Source organism: Antechinus flavipes, chromosome 1, assembly GCF_016432865.1.
Source record: "Antechinus flavipes isolate AdamAnt ecotype Samford, QLD, Australia chromosome 1, AdamAnt_v2, whole genome shotgun sequence".
NCBI classification, from domain to species: Eukaryota; Metazoa; Chordata; class Mammalia; order Dasyuromorphia; family Dasyuridae; genus Antechinus; species Antechinus flavipes.
Genome location: NC_067398.1, coordinates 329,076,276 through 329,092,787, shown reverse-complemented (window position 1 = coordinate 329,092,787; position 16,512 = coordinate 329,076,276). Strand labels below are relative to the sequence as shown.

Below are 16,512 nucleotides of genomic sequence, written 5' to 3'. Positions count from 1 at the left end.
GAATACCTTGAATCAGATATTAAACTCTTTGTAGAACTTCTCTCTCTACCTACCTGTCTCTCCTTTGAGTCCTGTATTTGTACTGTACTTGGAGTCAGGAGAGACCTATATTTACAATCTCATCTCTGACACTTATCAGTTTATAATCATGGGGAAATCTTTTAACATCTATGCCTCAGTTTTGGTTTGTTTTTGTTTTTATCTGTAAAATAAGATTGATCATATTTCAGAATTGTTGTAAGAACAAATGAGATAATTTATATAAAATATTTTTGCAAATTTCAAAACTCCATGTAAATGTCAGTTATGTATTGAATTGATATGCCCAATCCCAAGTTATTTCTATTTCTTTCTCTTTTTTCTTTTTTCTATTTTTTTTTTTTTCTGTAGCAATTGGGGTTAAGCTAGGAAATGTTAAATGTCTGAGACTGGATTTAAACTCAGATCTTCCTGACTTCAGAACTGGTGCTCTAACCACTGTGCCACCTAGCTGCCCCTCCCAAGTTATTTTTAATGTAAGTGTGAATGGATATTTTTGTGTGGGTGGACTCAGTATGGGTTCAGTCTAGTCTAAACTACTGGTTGCCACCCAGCTAATCTCAGGGTCACTACAGAAATTTGGATCCACCCAATGGAGATCTAGAAAGCCTAGAGAGAAAATAAGAAAGAGATGTATCTTTGTGCTTATGGGCTCTATATGTAGGGACTTGTAGCCAGATTAATAAGCTCAAGATTTTTAATTACACTCAGGATACAAAAGGCAATAGTAACTTGGACATGAAACAAAAAGGTCTTGTATCAGCAAGGTAGCAGGGATTTGCTTAGGAGTGTGTGAAGCTGGTGGGAGGGAATCAAGTTTATTATCTCCAGGAGTATTTCTGGCTAGATTTATGATCTGATTGATATAATTAAGCACTCCAATGATACAGATAGCAAGCTTCTACTATCTTCTCTTAAGGGCAATTTCTTCTTCAGAGAAATTGAATGAGAACTTTTAGTTGTAAGGTGAACGGGGACATAGGAGGGGGAAGGAGGAAGGGAAAGAAGCAAGATGAATAACATGTGGTCCACAACATTCCTGAGTGCAGTTCCAACTGAATTAAAATGTAGTTCCTGATTGTAACACTGATGTATTTATAAAAAAGAAATATATAAGCATGTGTGGTTTTCTAAGTCAATATTCAGTCTGCAGGAATTTTTGCATACACTTTAGTGGCCCTTGTTTCTGTTTGAAGAGTGGATAAAGCATTGAACTTAAAGTCAGGAAGATCTTAGGCAATTCATATAAGCAGTGTAAGTCACAGTTTCCTCACCTATAAAATGAGGTGCAGCTCAATGACCTCTAAGGTCCCTTCCAGTTCTAAATCTGTTTCTTTTGTTTTTGTAGTGGGAGAATTCCAATGAGATATAAAGCCACCAAAACTAATTTAAAAAATTAAAACCAGAGGAGATGGATGTTACATTAAAGGCACATACCTTTGTACACTTCATTTCCATTTTTCCTCCATTCTTTCATTTGTTTCTCTGGTCACTTCATTTTCCCCAAGTCACTTAAATACCCTGAGCTGCAGTTTCCCTGCTTTCCCACATCACACAGAACTTGAGAGGTAGCTATGATAAGCATAGGGAGCAGCCTAACTATAACACATACAGTACAATGATTTTTCCACTTAGCCAGGTTGAAAGCCTCAAAAAGCCTTTGACTCATTCTTATCCCTTATTCTTTGTATGGGCAAAGATTTGGTGTCTCTGGTTAATGAATTATATACTTCAGGACAGGTTTGGGGCAGAATTGTAAAGTAGGTGGTATTTGTCTTTAGAACTCTCATTTTTTCTATTCATTTCTCCTTGTATCTGTACCCTTTCCTCAGACCCACTCCAACCCCCAATTTATCCTAAGTAATGTGTATCATGGAACCTTGCTCTCAACTATTCAGATGGTTGATGAAACACTAAGATATTACTCTGGCCAATGGTTTTTGCACTTAAGCAAAATGCTTTCCATAACCAAAATAAATCTTCCAGTAGTGGAATTGCAGAATTTAAGACAAGTGGTAGGCAAGAACAACATATAAGGCAATGGAAAGGTTGCTGGATTGGGAGGAAAAGTCTGGGATTTGTAGGATCTTATGTTTAACACTGGAAGGGACAATTCTCAGAGGTCATTTAATACAATCCTCTCATTTTATAAATGAGAAAACTCCAGAAATCACCTGGGTAATTATCAATAAAGGTAGGCTTTAAACTCAGGTCCTCTGATTTTGAAAACATTGAAAAATCATCTTTTTCATATTTCCACCACTCACTACTTATGGGCTCTTGATCAGTCACTTAACTTCTCTGGTGTTCAGTTACCTCATTTTTAAAATAGAAAGGGGGTAGATTAGATTATAATAATTTGCATTTGCATATAATGCTTTATAATTTACAAAGATGTTTTCACAATAAATTAGAATTTTAAAAAGATTAAGTCCCCACTATGTATGGGTGCTGGGGATACAAAAAATGAAAAATTATATCTTCTTTGCCTTCAACAGTGACATGTACACAAAATGATTATAATATAAGAGAGTATGATAGAGTGGTAAATGCATTGGACTTGTATTCCTAGGTCTGATTTAGTTTTGAATCCTGGCTCTGCTATTTATTATCTATATTACTTCTGGCCAAATCATTTAGTATCTATTTCTTTATCTGTAAAATGAATGAGTTGGACTGGAAGATTTCTAAGGTCATTTCTTGTTGTAAACCTATGATCTTATGTGATAAGTGTGTAAGAAAGGTCAACTACAAGGGGATGAGAGTTCAGAGAGACAGGAACCAGTTTGAACCAGAAGCACTGCAGAAGCCTCTCTTGATGAAGTAGAATATGAATTGGATCTTGAATGAAGGGAAATCTCTGAATTTGTGAAGTCATGGAGAATCCATTCTAGTCATGGAGCAGCTATGATATAAATGTACAATTTGGAGAAAGCAGGATAGATTTGGGGAATGACTAGTATATCATTTTGTTTGGAATACATATATATAAAGGGGAATGATGAAATAATGCTAGAAAAATAGATTGGAGCCACATTGTAGGAGTTTTGAATGCCCCAACTGGGAATTGATATAATATTTTGTAGGAAATGATGAACTGCTGAATGCTTTAGAGTAAAAAACTGTACTGTGCATTAAGAAACTTGCTTTGGCAGCTGTGTAAAAGATAGACTGGAGAGATAAAAGGACTAAAAACAAGGTAGTATAGGAAGAAAATAGATAGTGAGAACCTGAACTAGGATGAGGACACTTGAAGTATAAAAGGGATGGATAAAAGATAAATCGGAAATGGAATAAAAATAATTCGGTAAGTATTTGTATTCAAGGAATAAGATAGAAGGAAGAGTCAAAGCAGTGTCATACTGAGATTTTGAGCATAGGTGAGCATGGAATAAGAATGGAAATAATGGGAGGAGAGACAGGCTTTTTGGAGAGAAATTAGAATAATAGCTAGCACTTACATAATGTTGTGATGTTTTATACTCTATGTTAACATGGGTTTAACAATCCTATGAGGAAAATGCTATTATTTATCTTCATTTTAGAGATGAAGAAGCCTAGATTAAGGTGATTTGCTTATAGTCATATGACTAAGTAATATCTGAGGTAGAATTTAAATTCAGATATTCTTGATTCCAAATTTGATTCCAACACACTTACCTGCTTCATCATCCAGCTGCCTAATTAATTTTCAGATAGGTGCTAGAAATATGTTGAAGAAGGACTACTATAGTTCATGGCAGAAGTTTGGGTTGGAAATATAATCTGAAAGTGATTATTGGAGCCATGAAACTGGATAAAATTGTCAGGGGGAAATGAATAGAAAGAGATATAGGGTTTTAGAAGATGCTTAGATTTGGAGGATCAGAGGAAGAGATTCCAGTATTATGGAGTGTTTTGGGGCAAAGAACTTAACTATCTCTGGGTCTCAGTTTTCTGTGAAATAAGGAGTTGGACTAGATAATTTTTAAGGGTCCTTAAAGCTAGAAATCTACAGGCCTCTAATTTTAATAAAGAAACTAAAAAGAATATCCACCAGAGAGGTAAGAGGAAAAGAAAAGAGAGCAATAACATGGGAGCCAAGGAAGAAGGGAATAACAAGAGTCAACAGAGTCATCAGTATTATACTGAGTAGAAATATCAAAGAGGATGAATACTCAAATGGAGACAGTGGATCTGACAATTAATAAGCCATTAGTAGGTGACTTTTTGGGGGGTGCAATTAGAGTTAAGTTACTTGCCCAGGGTCACCCCAATGTCCGAGGCTGGATTTGAAATCAGGTCTTTCTGACTCTAGGACCTTATGCTCTCTCAGTGCCTCTCCGCGCCCCCCCCCCCCCATTAGTGACTTTTTAAAAATTGTATTTTTTTAAATAATTACATGTAAGAACAATTATAACATTCCTTTAAAATTTTAAATAGTATTTTATTTTTCCAAATACATGCAAAGATAGTTTTCAACGTTCACTTTTGCAAAACTTTGTGTTCCAAATTTTTCTTCCTCTCCTTTCAACTCCCCACTCCCCAAGACAGCAAGCAATTTGATATAGGTTAAACATGTGCAATTCTTTTAAATAAATTTCCCTATTTTCATGCTGTGCAAGAAAAATCAGATCGAAAGGGAAAAAAAAAACATGAGAAAAAACAAACAACAATAACAACAAAAAAGAGAAAGTACTATATTTCTATCTTCATTGAGTCTCCATAGTTCTCTGGATTCCGATGGCTCTCTCCATCACAAGTCTATTGGATTTGCCTTGAATCACCTGATTGTTGGGAAGAGCCAAGTCCATCACAGTTGATCGTACATAATCTTGTTACTGGGTACAATGTTCTTTTGGTTCTGCTCACTTCGCTTAGCATCATTGACATTCTTTTTTTTTTAAATCCATGCAATTAATTCCAAGAAATAGACTAAAAACACATTATAGTATAAGTCTGACAATGTTATTACTACATTAACATTCATTTTTTAAAAATGTGAGTTCCAAATTCTGTCTCCCTCTCTCTCCTTTTGAAAAGGCAGTTATTAGTAACTTTGAGAAGTTTCAGTAGAGCACTGGGAATAGAAGCTATATTTCCAAGAGATGAATGGTGAGAAAGTGGACTCCTAAGTCTAAATCTACTTTGCACAGAAGTTTGGCAATGAAAAAGGGAGAAATCATGTGACTGATAGTTTTTTTTAAAGGATAGTTCCTGTCTTCAAGGAGCTTGTGCTCTTTTAAAAAATTGATTTCAAAAAAATAGTATTTTGTTTTTCCCCATTTACACGTAAAAACAATTTTTAAAATTGATTTTTTAAAACTTTGAGTTGTCCCTTCTCCCCTTCCACCCTATTGAAAATTCAAAGCAATTCAATATAATTTATACATATGAAGTCATTCAAAACATTTCCATTCTAGCTAGTAGGTTTTTTTTAGCTTGAGCTGATGGGAGCATATCTAGAGGTAGAGGGAAAGAAGCCCAGAAAGAGGGGAGCTAAGGGTATGTTCAGTTAAGTATGTAATTTTACAGATAAGAAAACTAGCTCAGAGAGGTTAAATAACTTGTAAAGATCACACAGCTGATATACGTTGGAGCCTGGACTGTAATCTGCTCATCCGGCTCCCAAACCAGGATGATTTTCACACTGCCTCAGTTTCCCCCACTCATCTCTACCAAGTTCAGACTCTTTCAAGCTCCTCAAAGCAAGAAGGGCCCGACTTTACTGACCTAAAACTAGCTCAGCTCTGCCTGCTCAGTTGTAGCAAAGCTGCCTAAGTTTTTGTTAGCTTTCGGTTTTTTAAATGCAATGTGTGGGAAAACAATTTTTTCAGAGCAACACTGTTTTATGGGCCGCCAATGCAACCTAAAATAACACCAACAACCCTATAATAATACCTTCTATGTTTATAGAGTCTTTGTTCTAAAAGGCTCAAAGTGTTTCAACAAATATTTTATTCATCTTCCTAATATGCCTCAGAGGCAGGTAGGGGATAGGTATTATTAGCTACATTTTAGAGGACGAAAATAAGGCAGAAAACCCATAAGTAATTTGCCCAGGGTCACAGAGTTAAAGCAAATGTTTATATGGGATTAGAACTCGGGTCTCCACACCTAATGTTAGTTCAGAAGGGTTTGGCGGGCAGGGTTACAGTGTAATTAATGACCAAGTCTGATCTATCCAACGCAAAAAGGCTGTGCGCGCCTTATAGAGGCGTGGAGAAGATGCACGCTGAGAACAAGGGTAATTTTCTAACCTGACCCTGGCTCCGGGAAGCTGGTGAGCCCCGCAGCTGTGATGTTCTAGTTAAGCAGCCGTAGAATTCACGCCTCACGTGCCCCCTCCCCTTCCTCCCGCACGGGTGGAGGTGGCCAGGAGTACTTGTTGGGGGTGGGGAAGAAGACAGAGCCAGTGCCTCTTCTCTTGCTTTAGCAATCTATCTGACGTGGTCTCCCGCTGTGGGCAAAAGGGCAGTGATGGAGGAAGGGGTTGCAGGGGGGAGGAGGGGAAAGACTTTAATTGCACCTGTGACATTAAGAGTTAAGCTCTGAAAAAGCAAGAGAAAGCGCCCTCCATCCTCAAAGCAAATCGCTGGCCTCCGTCACCAAACTGAGGAAATGAAACTAAGAAGACAAGGGAAGGGGAAAGGAACTTTTTCAAGCAGTTTACTCCTATTTCTCCCCCCTCCCCCCTACCCAATAAAAAGAGGAGAAAAGAGGTTTCTTCCTGGCTTCTCTCCTTTACTCCTAAGTTTGTTTTTTTAAAGATACTTTGGAGCTTGTGAGGACTATTTGAACTATCTGGTGGCTTGTAGCGCCGAGGGGAGGACAAAGCGCCGGCCACTTTACTGCAAGGGCTTTTCTCGGATCACCCTCGGGGACCGGCCTCAGTTCATCCCACCTGCCATTCAGCGACCAAGGAGAGGAGGGGGGAGTCGGGCTCAGCCGGTTGCCCGTTTAAGAGGCGTGTCGTTCCTCCACGTGCTTTCGGTGAGTGACTGAACTACATAAACAGAGAGCCGGGAAGTAGGGGGTGGGGAGAGAAAGAGAACAGAGTTTGACCGATAATAACCCCGCTGTTCGGCGCAGCCGAATCTATAAAAGGAACTAGTCCAGGCTAAAAACCCTTAATTCTGGGAGAGAGGGACTGAGGACCGTACGCTAGGCAGAGCAGGAGGAGTTCGCTGGTGCCCATAGGAAAGCCGAGGCAGGGGAGGGGGCACCAAAGGGGAATCGGGGGCGAGAGCCCATTTCTTCGGTCTCTCTCTCTCTCTTTTAAATTTTCGTTTTATTTTTCACACGTATTTCCAAAGGAGTAGAGGGAGAGAGTCGCAGAAACAAAAGTGGAAAGCAGGTAAGAGCTTCTCCAACAACTTAAGATTTTGTTCTGTTGTTGTTGCTAGTAGAGGGGAAGTGGGGGGCGGAGGAGGGGGTGTCCCCTCTTTTTTTTTTCTTTTTTGGAAGATAGGAGAGGAGGAAGGAAAAAATAAGTCTGATTCCAGTGATTTGTTCTTGCGGTTGGTTAGAAGGACCCCTACATCTGCCTACTATCTCTCGCCTCTGGGCAAGGTTTCTACCCAACCCATAGCTGTGTTTGGGGAGCTTGCAAATACCCCCTTTCTCCATTTCTTCTTTGCATTCTTCTCGGAAGTAAGTCGAGAGGTTTGTCTTCTCCTGAGAAAAAGTCGAGCATCCCTTGGGATCCTTAGGGACTAAATGGCACGGGGCCCCTTTCTTTGTCCATTCTGTTGACCGTAAGGCTAAGTCTAGGGAAGGTGGATGAGAAGAGAAGGACATTGAAGGGGAAAACTCGAACCACTTTTGGGGAGAGACTTGCTGGAGCTATATGCAGATTTTTTTTTTTTTTCTTTTTGGTGAACTGAGGGGAAGAAGAACTGTACCTGGTGCAGCCAGAACTTTCTGCTTTGTCAAGGGATACCTGACACTTTCAGAACCCCTTATTGGTCTTCTGGTTCCGTGCGCTTTTTTAGCTGGTTACTTTGCTTCTTCCTCTGGTTAACCAACAGGAAAGGCATCGAACTATCTTGCTAATGAGTTGTTATTAATAAAGCATTTCTATTGTATCTTCTTAACCGGGACATTCCTTACACAGTTTAACTCTTAGTGTTTTTTTTTTTTTTTCCTCTCCCCTCCCCAATTTTGAGGATAGTTCTAATGATTTCCAATGCATCTGCTCATAGACAGGTTTCACCTGGTGAACATTTTTTTTTTCTAAAGAAGACGTGCAACTGAAGAGATGGTGGATTAATGTAATCTACGTAGCATTTCTATCTTCCCTCCTAGATTCCAGCCCCCGCCTTCCCCTCCACCCCCAATTTTGGTCTTTTTATCATTTGCTGCTGGTCTCTTGTTGCCTGTGTGTGGAGACGGCGGCGCAGCTAGAATGACCGAGAGTAACCCCGGCCGGCTGCGCAGAACACCGAGCTCTGCCACATAGCGTGGGGAGGCGGGGGCGCGCAGCAGCACCCCCCACCCCCCAAGCCTTCCCTCCCCACCCCCCAAGCCTTTTCTCCCCACCGCCTTTTCTCCCCACCCCCTTTTCTCCCTCCCCTTGCTTCTGTCCTCTTCCTCTGGAGTTAAAGAATCCCGAGCTCTGCCTAGGGTAGGGATTGCTTCTGGAGTGGTGGGTGGGGGAGTGGGGAGTGGGCTGCTCGAAGAGGGTCTCATCTGAGTGCCAGTAGGGCAGACTTGGGAGAGCTTGACGCTTCGGGCAGACAGCCGGTCTGGGCTATAGAGTCGAAGTTCATTGTTTCCCTTCTGATCTAGACTGAGTCAGCCCTGGGTCGGGAAGCTGTGCTGGCGCAGACTAGGAGGAAACTACAGAAAGCCTTTTCTTGTAGATTTTCGTGTTTGTTTCTTCGCCGCCAATAATCCTTGACTAGATCTTGGAAGTTTCCTGGTGGTATAAGAACGTAGCTCAGGGCGTTCTTATTGTCTTCTGACTCCCTCCTTTGAGGACTTAACAGAAATGAAACAGGCTCTAGACAAGAGTAATCAGGCACTGGGTTACTGGTCTTCAGTACTGAGATAATCAGATTTTAGAAGACAAGTGATACTTTTGAAGGATAACTTAGAAAAGTGAGCGCAGGCCTGAGACAAACGTCATTGTTTTATTCTTGTGACATCCTATGGAGATCTAGTTCTTGACTAATAAACAAAATAATTATACACATAGCTTTAGTCACTCACAATGCCTTAATTATTAAAATAGAATCAAATGAAATCACAGTTCTAATTGCTTTTTCTCACCTGTGGTAATAACACTACGATAGAGGGTAAGTTTGCTTTCTTCGCCCCCCTCCCCCCCATTCCCAACAAAACAACACAACTTTTTTCTTCCATACAAATTGGGCTGTTTCCACTAGGAAGACCAATATAAATGAAAATGCAAAAAAAAAAAAAAAAAAGTACTTAGCTCATGTCTTGTTTTACATTTCAATTCCATACTTATCTCTCTACCCCCATTTCCCATACTTTCATTAAAGGTGGGATCCTTTAGGGTATAGTGAAAAGAACACTGAATTTAACAATCAGAAGATCCCGTTTTGAATCCAGACATTTATTAATTGTGTGACTTTGGGCAAATCGTTTTTTTCTCTTTAAGTGTCAGCTTCCTCAATCTCAGGTCTTATAGTCGGTATCAAGTCAGTGCACAAATAAAATATTTTTTGAAGGCATTACACACATACACACCACACACACACACACACACACACACACACACACACACAAGAATTGACTTGAAAGCAAAGGTCACCATTAGATTTTTTGTAAAAGGGAAATTTTTTTTGAGACTTATTAATGGGAACACAAATTCTAGGGACAGTTTAGGAATATGAATAAGCCTTCCTTCTGAGGAAAAGGGCTAGTTTTGATTAAAGAACGATAAAGCTTCCTGTGGATTCAATTTTTCTTTTGTGACCTTCAAAGAGTGGAGATTTATAATCGTTTTAGTTTAAGTCTGTCATATATGTAATAGGTCAGGCTCATATTTTGTTTTAGTAAACATCTGTACTGTCTTGAGTTGACACTATCTTATCTTCCAGAATTGGTAGAGTGGTTATTAATGATCCTTGGATTCTCTGACTTTGTAATACATTAGGAACACATTATACATCTATTATTAAAATGAACTGAAATGAAACCCCAAATCAGATTTTCCCCCCCTCATATTTGGTATCCCTCCTTAAAGGAGGGAACTGGAATTTTTTAGTCTTAAAGATTGAGTTTTTCCCCCCCAGTTTTCTTGCAGTATTGTATTTGTTTTTTATTATATTTGTTCTTTGGTCTAAAATTTTAATCTATCTTATAATTTTGATTCTCTTGAGTATTTTGGAATAACCAAAGGATTATCAAATAGCCTGATGACTTTTTTTATATTATGGCAGATTTTTTTGTTCAGAGATAAGGTATTAAATAATAGAGGTAGACTGAAATTGAAATTCTCTTTAGGCTGTGGCTTTTATCAGATAAAAAATGAATATTCACTTTAGTGCATCTGTTCTCAAAGAGGACACAATGTAAACTCTTGCTTTTGTAGGAGACCTTAATATCCTTTTTAACAATAATTTCTTTTCAAGACTATTGAAATTTAGCTGCTTCTCATTTCCTATGTATTACATATAAAAAGCAAAAGTTACTACTGTGTGATGGGTAAGACTTTTTTTATATCTCTAGAATTTACAATGAAGTGGATAGGAATTAAATTGAAGAAAAGGACATTCCAGTGAGTGACATTAAATTCAGTGAGCTAATCTGCTATGGCCCCGTTCAAATCTTCAGATGATATACTAATTCTTCACCTTCTACCACCGTTAGGCCTGCTGAATTCCTTTTCACTTTACTGGAAATCTTATTTAATCATTGCAACACTATAGAAGAAACAACAAAGGATAAAGTTTACTCAATTCTAAATTTCCCAACTTTTTCTTGGGTTAAAATTAAAATCATACTATAATTTTGCTCATTTCTTATGAGTATCTTGGTTCACATTGCATCAAAGCCATATCAGAAAATAATAACCAATTATTAAATTGATGGACAAAAGAACGTATAGTTTGCCTCTTCTGTGAATTTTTAAAAAAAATTTGTCATGATAAAATGAAATTGCTGAATTGCCTTTCCTTAAGTTATTGTTGATCCATCTGTTGTTTTGTTAAAGATGTGGTTTTCAACTTAAAATGGAATAAGACACATCGAGGATTCTTTTCCTTTTTCTTTTTCTCTTTTCATTTCTGTCTTTTCTTAATATAAGAAAACATTGGATAATTTAAAAGATTATCTTGGGGAAAAGAGGATGGAAAACTCCTGATAGAGCTTTTCTTACCCTATACCCTAATAAATTAGGATACCCAGACTCAACAAATCCCTCTTCTCGATTTTTTTTGGGGGGGTGGGGAACAAAACTTGATTAAAACTGTAAATGTTTTGCTAGTTGAAACTTTTTCAAAGTTTTCTACTGAAGTTAGATGTCTTTTTTTTTTTTAAGCTATATATTATAGGGAAATATAGCTGTAATATTGCAAGCAAGGTAATAGGTAAGACTCTCAGGAATATCAGGGTTCAAGTCTCCACCTATGACAGGTATGGGTCAATCATTCAACCTTTCTGTGCTCACTGATTGCTTTGTAATGCTATAAATTAAGATACTTTCCACTTGGCTGAAAATTTGTACTGATATACAGGAGTATGTCACAATTATGGGGGGAAAAAAAACTATAGACATGTACAGACCCAAACAATGAAAATCTTATTCCAAGTGGCACTTATGGTACCTTTCAATCTCCATGCCATGAGATTAATATTTCATTAACCATGTTCTTAGCTTATCATAGTTTTTTGTTGTTTATCCTTCATTTTTGAGGAGGATCAATGACTTGAGGAGATATCTTGACTTTTGTGTGAATTGTTTTTAAGTGAGGCAAACAAAGCATATTGAATAGAATGACTTGGAGTCAGGAAGATAAGCTTACTTGTGTGCCAGCTATCATCATTATCATCTTCATCTTCATCTTCATCATCATTAATGAACTGAGATTCTGTTAGAAAGGTTCACTGTCAGGTTATTCTTCTGATATATTAACATGTGAAATTAATGTATATATCAAAAACAGTAATTTTTGTGAACAGTAATTTTTGGGGGGTTGATAATAGCTCCAATTTCCTTTATTTTGTCCTAGACTTTTCCCCCAATTCCTTTTATTTCATGGAGAGTTAATTTCCTTGCATCCTTGGGCCAGCAGCACTTTGGGGTATCCTCTGTTTATTTCTAGTCTTAAAATGTTCTGTGGCCAAATTGAGTTGGGAACTATTGGTCTAACTTAAGCTACCAAAAAAGCATATCGGCCCTCAGCCCATGATTTTTACTGAAACTTAGTGAATGAGCATATGACACAGTTAATGAAATAGAAAAAAGTTTTGAAATACTACCCTTTGTCAATCTGGAAATGATCTATGGAGAAGCCAAACAGCGAGGGAGTCTTGTTAGAATTTTTTTCTTAAGAATTGATATTCTTAAAAAAAAAAAAAAAATCCTAAAAGTAGTTAGTATGATGTGATGCTTATGAAAAAGAATAGTAGCTAAAGGAGAAATTTACATGGGAAATAATCTGAGTTAAATCTCGATAGATTTATGCTCAAGATTGGGAATTTTTTGCTTAAGATGCTGAGTCCAAAGTATTTTTATTGGAACAAACAATTCTCTTCCCATCCTGTTTGAAAACATGTAGTTTCGTTTCCCTTTCTTGACAGCTGTGCTCCTTGAAAAAAGTTGCACCCTGAAATTCCACATTTGTATTTTTATTAATGCATTTTTGGTAGGAAAGATTTTTCCACTGGAATGAATGTACTAAAAATTTAAAATCCTACGTATTTTTATGTGTAAATCTAATCGCCAATTCATTTTTGTGTTCATATGTAAGTCAGCAATTTTTCTTAGGTTGAAATCTTAGTTCTGAGAAGTTTTGAAAGAAAAAAATTTGATGTGACTAACTTTGAAGTCTTTCATTTATCTGTACTTTTTTCATTTGAAGCAATATAATAGGGGAAAGCCTTACAGTTAACAGTTGGTGGTACATTAATTTTTTTTCTCTAATAGAAATTTCTGTGTAAAATGACCTATTTCAATAATAGTGCACTTAAATCCATATTACATTAACTAGGATTTGAGCTAAGCTGGCTACTCTGATTAAGTAAAAATAGTTGTTAGGATCATACTGTTAGAAAATATAGATTTGTCATAAGGTTATACTAATGTTTTTTTATAAAGCCTAAAATTACCCTTTGAGGAGTCAGTTTCACCTAAGAGTATATCTGCTCCAAGTTGCTTGCATTAATTCCCTCTAAATGAAGATCAAACAGTGATATTTATTGAACTCTTGCTCCTTTGGCAGTAACCATACTATAATTCACAATTCATAATTTGTCCTGGAAAAAACTTCTTTTGCTCTATCGCCAAACAGATGGTGCAGTTAAAGTAGAAGGAGACATTCAATTCAGTTCAATGCTCATGTATCATACTACCATAATGGTGGATTACAATGTGGATCTGAATAATCTGTGAGTTTTGTGTAATTCTAAATCTGACTTAATATTACCTTCCTTTAATTGAGTTAATTTTATGTACAGACATGAATTGACATTTGTTTTTTCTTGTTTCCACCAGTGTTTTGCTTGCTTACATTAAGCAAATTGTTTTAATTTCTCAATGCTTTAGTATGTCCATGTGTAACAAGGAAAAAAAATGGCCCTCATTCTGCTCTGCTATTTGAGTTATGCTAATGACTTTCCTGGGTGGAAACAAATGTTAAGTGGTTTGGGGGGAATTTAAGAGCATGGGGGAGGTGAGAGCAAGAAACATCCTATCGGACCCTGGAAGATATTCGCCAGAGGAAAAGTCCTATAGCTCTCACCAAAAAATTATGCAAAGCAAAAGGGGCTTGGATTTATACAGCTGGGAAGGGTCTTAGAGAGCTTTCATTCCAGGTTCCTCATTTTTGAGATAAGTAGACTGAGGACCAGATATGAAGTGATTTGATTGTAAATAGCACTTCCAGTAGAGCTTATAGATTCCTTCACTGGATTTCTTTGAGTTTATTTGGATTCTGGGTCCCTCTGGCTTTTGGGACCATAATATATAAGGCAGCAATTAGGAATGGGTAAAATGCTAGCTTGTTTTGTATTTAATTTAGGGTAAGATGACTGGAGTTGGCTGTTGCTAGAGATGTTGATAAAGGGGGCTAGAAGGGAGTGCTGGATGGGTAAAAAATAATGGACAAACCTGACAGACCTAGGTGAGCAAAAGAGATTTTTTTGCCTAAAGTAGACCTCTCTATGAAATATTCCTTTAGTAAATGCCTTGTATTAATTTTGCTCTTTCTAGAAAGATTAGAAACCAGCATTTTTTTTTAAACAAGAAATAACATAAAACTTTTTTTCTCAAAGAAACATTTCACCAGTGGATGGCAGCATGAATCCAAATGGGTTTCTCAGTGCCCAAGGTGTTTTTAGGCTTGGAACTCTTATAAATGTTGATCCTGGCAGAGGCAACTTTAAGGAAATTTGGATTTACCAAACATACCTTAGGGATGAATGGTTTTTTTTTTTTCTTTTTAAGAGTTATTCACTTTATAAAAAGAATCAGTAAAGTGTTCCTTTAAATAGCAAGCTTCCCTCAAAGGGTATTAAAAGTAAGATTCTGTTTACTTAAATTCATGTTTACACTCAACTTTTCAGGAACTAGCCTGTTTTGGTAAAGCAAAGTTCATTTAGACTGAAGCAGTCTACTTGTGTGGGACTTCTGTTTTAGCAAGTTGGGCACTTTTAGAGTTAGGTAACTTTTTGCATGCTGTTAGGATACTGTTCAGAAAATTAGTGTTTTGCCTATATTGGACTACTTGCTATTTAGTAGAGGGGGGGTGGGAGAAGGGGAAAAATGGAACACAAGGTTTTGCAAGAGATAATGTTGCAGCATTATTTATGCATATGTTTGGAAAAATAAAAAGCTTTAATTAAAAAAAATAATATTTTGGTAACCACCATATAATTTTTGGGTAGTAAGCCCCTTCCCTTTCTTGATAGATGGCTGGTATCTTAATGAGATGAGTTTGGATATTGTTTAAAGGTCAAAGGACTGGTTAATACAGGTGTGTCACTTTTTATCTACATACTCATTTCTTCCCAGGTCATGAAAATAACACCTGACTTAAGAGATGCTTCTTTGGAGAAGTAGACCAGGCCATTGATCATCATCTAAATAGATGATTCCTGTGTTTGACATGACATGTAAAGGTCAAATTCCTTTCCTATGGAACCTCACATGTTTCCGGATGCCGACGCTAATTCAGTTGGCAAGCAGGTCTCTGAATTGTCAGAGATCTGACAGCTTGGTTCTCCAAGTTTGGGAGGTGAAGTTATTTAGAGACTCTTAAGTAATCAGAAAGGAAAAAAAAAATTAAAGAGAGTTGTCCAAAATATGAAAAAGAAAATTGAACTCAGGCTAATGGGCTTAAATTGATTTTTGTAATAGCAAAGCCATTTTCTCTTTTGAAACTGATAATTTCCCCTCATCTAAAAAGGGTGATAGAGTGATTGGCGGAAAGGCAGAAGTGAAATTCATTTTAAAATAAACACACAACTTCTGCACCTAATATGTAATAGTGTTGCTGAGTTGGCGCTAATGTAGAACCTTCCACAATCCTGTCTGCACTTTAGACTGAGAGCTATTGAACAGTGTTATTAACACTATATGTTAATAGTATTAAGATTTTTGCATTATTCATTAGGAAAATTGATCTATACTTTTTTCTGTTTTGACGAACCTGGTTTAGGTACAGAAATAGGATTAACCCCCCCAAAAAAAAACACCCTACATTTGAACCTTGGTCAAATTTAATAGGTTTCTTTTGGAAGAAATTTTAATTTTTAATTAAACTTTAATCAGTGTATACTTGTTAATTACAATAATTAAGGCTTTTCCTTTACTTTTCATAATCACCTAGCTAGCCACTAGATCACAGGGAAGCAGCTGTAATGTAGGTATGTGTATAGCTGTAGTCTAGGGATGTGATTTCCCCACATCCTCAGGATGAACCCTTTTGAACATGAATGGGAGGAAGCTGACATGCTAGCAGAAAGCACTTAATGTTCTTTAGTTTGGATAAAAGACATTCTAGGATATAAGCTTTTCAGTTTGCTCCTTTAAAAAAAAAAAAAAGGAATTATGTCCATTAAAATGAATTATGTATGTTTTTGGACATTGGACTTTATTTTGCTTGCTGGTCAGACTTGAACCTTTAAGGCACTTTTCAATTGGTCTCTTTGCTTTCCATCCAAGAAAGGCCAGCTTCTTTTAGATTTTAATTACCGCAAGACTTCAACTAGGCCTTAGGATCCCTCAGAAAGTTAAGAATTTAAGATAACATTTTCATTTTTTATTTTTTTAAAGCCTTCTGAGGAGAAACTATACTCTTA

The 16,512-nt window shown here is 37.2% G+C and overlaps 1 protein-coding gene across 1 annotated transcript in view; it reads left to right on the top strand.

Annotated features, from left to right (window-relative positions):
• The first annotated feature begins 6,767 nt into the window (after positions 1-6,767).
• The window catches only part of ABCA1 (ATP binding cassette subfamily A member 1), a 146,155-nt gene continuing 136,410 nt past the window's right edge, over positions 6,768-16,512 (top strand). Inside the window, exon 1 of the mRNA XM_051967072.1 lies at positions 6,768-7,375. The gene's annotated coding sequence lies outside the window, so the exon portion shown is untranslated. The remainder of the gene's footprint in view (positions 7,376-16,512) is intronic.